Source organism: Asparagus officinalis, chromosome 10 (genome assembly GCF_001876935.1).
Source record: "Asparagus officinalis chromosome 10, Aspof.V1, whole genome shotgun sequence".
Lineage (NCBI taxonomy): Eukaryota > Viridiplantae > Streptophyta > Magnoliopsida > Asparagales > Asparagaceae > Asparagus > Asparagus officinalis.
In genome coordinates this window covers 59,591,007-59,596,864 of record NC_033803.1, presented here as the reverse complement: position 1 = coordinate 59,596,864, position 5,858 = coordinate 59,591,007, and the positions used below count along the sequence as shown (strand labels likewise).

The window sequence follows — 5,858 nt, the reverse complement described above, 5'->3', positions numbered from 1 at the left end:
TTTGGATTTTTTTTTAATTGGTTGCGTTGTTTGAGGTGAAAATGTTTCCGTTGAGATGAAAATGTACCATTGAAGAGAAAAGTTCTAAAAATGTGCCGTTGCGTTGAGCTGAAAAATTCATCCATTAAAAAATTTAGCTGTTGGGATTAAAAAAATAGCATGAACAGTAAAAAAATCATCTATAAATTCATTTCACTTCAATACACAAATCATTCCACACAACTCTCTCATAAAAAAACTTTATATTTCCCTATCAAATTACAAATCTCATGGATCTCGCACAAAACTATTATTCGCAACTCCTTACCGGTGAAGAATCGACCTTATACCCGTCGTTCTATACAGAAGTCGCAAAACTATTATTCGCAACTCCTTACCGGTGAAGAATCGACCTTATACCCGTCGTTCTATACAGAAGTCGTAGAAGAAGGTAACCCCATCGAGTTCTCGTGAAGAATCGACCTTATACCCGTCGTTCTATACAGAAGTCGTAGAAGAAGGTAACCCCATCGAGTTCTCACAATCGAAAACACAACAAGTGTCATCTTAAGAAACACCGACCATAAAGAAGAAGAAGGCTTACACGCGGTTCGAAAATTGGACTGTCCACGAGGATAAGCTTCTTGTGTCTGCTTAGCTGAACACGAGCCAAGACGCCATCCAAGGTACAGGGCAACACAAAGATAAGTTTTGGCACAGAGCTAGCGACTACTTTATCCAATACTCCACCGATCTAACGAGCCGCACACCAAACCAAATGATGCATTGTTGGTCAACGATTCAACTGTCCGTCAACAAGTTCTGCGGGTGTGTTGCTCAGATTGAAGGAAGACAAAGATCTGGTACGAGAATTATTGACCAGGTAAATATTTAACTTATATGTTTTTATGTCAGCAACATAGCATTGAAGAGAGGAATATATATGTTTAATTATGTTTGATTATTCTAAATTTAACTCTTGTGTAGACTGCAGAAGTAAAAGAATTATACCAATCTCTTTATGGTAAACCACTTGTGTTTGATCATTGCTGGGTTGAGTTGTGTCATCATCAAAAGTGGATCCAACAAATGGAAACTTACAATAAGATTCGATCATAGCTGAGAAGAACCACAAACTCTGATTCCTCACCAAACAATTCCATGCCAGCGACCCCCATCGAGTTGAACACCGACTCGGATGATGTGTTAGTAAGGCCTGAAGGGAGGAAAGCAGCAATGCTCAAGAGGAAACAAAATGTGGAAAACTCTGGATCCGCTACATCCATCATAGGAGAGGCTTTCGCGTGGATGAAGCAAACCACCAATCAAAAAATAGAGCTAAAACAGAAGAAACAAGATGACGATATCATGAAGATAGATCTCTCAACACTCAATTCAGTTCAACGATAATACTTTGAAATGCGTTAGGCAGAGATATTGGAGAGGTGGATGTCCAAGGGTTCTTTCTAATTATCATATATTGTACTCGCATCGCATCCACATTAGTTCTTCCTAATTATCAAATATTATCTTGTATTAGATTTATGATTGTACTTGAAGTTGAAAATTTTGGCATTGAATGAAAACAACTACTTTATTGAAAATGAAATTGGCATAGTACAACAACTTGAACTCCTTTTCTGAAATTACATTAGACATAAAGAAACTTAATCCTCGACGATGGATCCCTTGAGCTGCCACAGATGCTCGATCAAATTATTTTTTAGTGATTTGTGTGTTTGCGTGTTCCTGATCCGATGATGATTTTGGATAAACTCAGTTAGAGGCACCATTTGCACATGAGAAGGTTCAACGACTGGTACCGAATCAGTAAAGTCGAAGTTGTTGTCCAATTGACAATCACGTTCATCTTCAACGATCATGTTATGTATTATGATACAAGCTGTCATGATATCTTTCAGCACACAAGGTTGCCAGAAACGTCCTGGTCCATGAACAATCGCAAATCGAGCTTGCAACACGCCAAAAGCTCACTCAACATCTTTTCTTGTGCTTTCTTGTTGTTGAGCAAAGTACTTATGATTGTTTCCTTTAGGTGCTGGAATAGTCTTCACTAATGTGGACCACTCTGGGTAAATCCTGTCGGCGAGATAGTATCCCATATTATACTCGTGGCCATTGACAGTATAGTTGCACGGTGAAGCTCTTCCCTCCGCAAGTTGTACGAAAATCGGTGAACGATGTAGAACATTAAGGTCATTGTGGGACCCCAACAGTCCAAAGAAGGCATGCCATATCCAAAGATCTTTGCTAGCTACAGCCTCCAAAATAATTGTAGGTTCAAGAAGGCATGCCATATCCAAAGATCTTTGCTAGCTACAGCCTCCAAAATAATTGTAGGTTCATGAAAAAATCCAGTATACATACCTTGTCAGGCAGTTGAACAATTCTTCTATGTCCAGTGCATGCAGTCGATGCTCCCAAGCATACCAGGAAAACCTTGTTGTGAACCTTCCTCGGGCAGGCATGCAACGTCTTCATTAGTCGGTGAACGAAGGTATTCCTCTCAAAAGATGTTTATAATCGATCGAACGAACCTCTTCACGCTCTCAAGCGACGTACTTTTACCGATCCGAACTTAGTCGTCAACGGAGTCAGTGGATGCTCCATATGCGAGCATCCGCATAGCTGCAGTAATCTTTTGAAGACTAGATAGTCCTAACTGTCCAGCACCATTCCTCTTTTGGACGAAGTACTTGTCATGTTCGACGACTGCGTCGTGGATTCGAAGGAATAACGAATGCGTCATTCTGAATCTTTGACGAAAATAATAAAGAGGATAGGTTTGTGCGTCAGCAAAATAATCTTGGAACAACCGATTGTGGCCTTCCAGTCAGTTTCGATGGAGCACGATACGTCGTTTGTGTTGAACTGAAGTTGGACATTTCTCTTGTTCTTCTTCCTCAATGAAAACAGCTCCCATAAGAAAGAACGTCTTCATCATTTCATCATCGCTAGAGCTAGATGAGCTAGACATTTTATTCTCGGAGATGATGGGTTGAGGAGAGAAGCCATCGAATTTTATAGGAATCAGTCGGTTGACGGTCAAAGTTTACGATACCTCGAACTTCGTGCCCAACCTCGAAGACTGCAGGTTACCTCGAAGACCGTGTGCGTTCCCTCGAAAGCCACGGGTTACCTCGAAGACCGTGTGCGCTCCCTCGAAGGCCGTGGGTTGCCTCGAAGACCGTGTGCGCTCCCTCAAAGGCCGTATCCAACGGTTAGAAATAAAATACAAGAGGTTTAAATGTAATTGAAAGTAATGGGTAAAATATTAAAATAGAAGAGGGGTTTTTTTGATATTGTTGGAGCCCCTAACTAGGAGCTTGTTGGAGCTCCATAAAAGAAGGAGTGCCTCCTAAGACTTAATTTTTTAATTTTTTATTCTAAAATGCTTGAGAGCTCTTGAGAGCTTGCTGACTAGGACTCCCAACTGGGAGCTTGATGCACTTGCTCTTAGTTATCTGCTGATACCAGATCACCTTAATCTGCTTTGAGCATTTGTATGGTTTAAGTCATTGTAAACTTACACCACCTCATCTTATTTCAAAATCTATTTTCATCCACACCATTAATTTCCACATCCCTAATTCTAATCCCATTGCTCTCAATACTAATTAAGCGTAGAATTAAAGTCAATTAATAGTTGACGGGAGAAGATGACGGGCGTGCACATAATATCGGCATGGGTATAAATGTCTAACAACAGATTACTTCGAAGCACGTTATCTGGTTTTAACATAAAACTATATGACACGGTACCAAACTCCAATTTAGTGAAGTTTTGGAGTTTCACATGTAATACGCAAGTTCACGAAACAAGAATACGATATCCACTGACAGACGAAGGAGACAATAATTAACCAAGGACCACCATCAGCAAATATTATCATGTGTACACGAGAAAGCTCCAAAGACGTCGACACAACTAATCCCGTCCCTTTCACTGCCCTCCCGCTTAATTTCCTCCACAACCTCCGCCAGCGCCGCACGCGACGATCCACCCTCCTCCACCGCCGCAACTGCCGCCTCCTTGGCCTTCACCGTCGCTCTCCCTCAGCTCCCTTCCTCCCTCGACTCCATCAGCCATCTCACCTTCGTCTCCACCTCCTCCGCACTCACCCTCTCCTCATCGTACCCCTTCATCTCCACCGCCAGCTTCATCTCCTCCACCATAAATACAAGGTTCATCTTCTGCTCGCGTACAGCGGCCACCCGATCATCGGCACCCCCCCGCATATCGCCTCCAGTATCGAGTTCCACCGCAGTGCGTCACGAACCGCCCACCGACCCGTGCTTCAGCACCTCGGCCTGTGGGCCCACGACTTCACCACTAACCTCTCTCTCCGTCCGGTTCAAGAACCCCACCGGCAGGAGCAGGTCCAAGTCCGGTTCGGGCGGGGCTTGAACCGGTCCTCGCGGGTTAGCGGTCGGCGGGCTCCGAACAACCCACAGGAACCTCTGCCCGCTCCTCTCTAACCCAATCGCAATCTCCTTGATCTGCTCCGCGGAGAACAGGCCCAAACTGCCGAAACAGAGGAACACCACGCTTCGTTCCAGCTGGCGATCGAGCCAGCTCAAACACTCCGACCTGGTTGCAGCACTTGTTTCCTTGTTGCCCGAATTAATTAGGGGACCGATGCAGTAGAGCGGAGGAAAATTACAGGCGGCGATCGCTTCAATAGCCCTTCTCTCAAGGGCATCGAACGTGTTAGCGATAATCCCTTTGGCGTCCCTTGTTCTCCAAAACGCGTGGAGGAACCCGTTATAAGCCTCGTCATCGCGGTCGAGCGTGGGAACTGGCATGTGGTCCGCACGGAGAGGAGGGATTCCAGGGATTTCAAGCTTCGTGGGTCCCATTTCCCGGAAACTGGCGGAAGTTGTTTCGTGAATTCTGGGGAAGTGGAGGAAGGCGGAGAGAACATTAGCGCCAGACGTGAAGAATAGGTAGGTCGGGATGCCGAGGACTGCGGAGACGTCGTAAGCGCAGCTGCAGAAGAAGTCGATGATGAGAGCGGAGGGAGGAGAGGATCGGAGGAAGGAGAGGAGGTTGGGGTTCGAGAGGCGGAGGAGGTCGAAGGCGAGGGCTTCGCGGTTAGGGGAGGGGTTGGGAGGAGGGACGACGGAGGGGAGGCGTGACAGGAGATGGAGGGGTTGGAGGCGGAGACGGAGGCGATGAAGGGGCGGTGGAGCCGGTGTTGTAGTGGGGCTCGACGATGAGGATGGTGACGTGGAGGTTGTGGTCGACGAGGAGCTTGCCGAGCTCGAACATGGAGACGAGGTGGCCCATGCCGGTGAGGGGTAGAGGGCTACTAGGATGGGGATTGACGGGGTGTTCGGTGGTCATCTCGGGAGAGGAAGGAGACGGAGTTTAGTGGTGAGGAGTGAGATAAAATATTAGTGGCGAGGGAGCTTGTAGGACGGATGCGTGGGCTGATAAAATGAGGTAGAGAGATCTTCTTATAAAGAAACTCTACAGTTTATTAGTAATTAAATCTGGCCAGTGAACCCTATTTAAATTAAATAAAAAAATATTTTAATGTGGAGCCTATTAAGATACACCAATAGTATTAATCCATGTAGCTAAACTGTAGGTTTTCTCTCCAATCAGGAGGATTGTAGAGAGGGAAATTTTGCAAAATAGACCGTGTTTATGAAATATATAGCGAAATAGACCACTTTGGTAAAAAATTAGCAAAATAGACCTCTTTTTGGCCAATAGGCCAAAAAGAGGTCGATTTTGAAAAAGTGGGTTCAGAAAATATACGGGACTAGTAGTCCCGTATGTTTAAAGCAAACTAATCTAACGGTTATCGGACTCAGAAAATATACGAGACTACTAGTCCCGTATATTTTCT

General features: G+C 44.8%; 1 pseudogene; it reads right to left on the bottom strand.

Moving 5' to 3' along the window:
* Nucleotides 3,618-5,471, bottom strand: LOC109825738 (annotated as a pseudogene).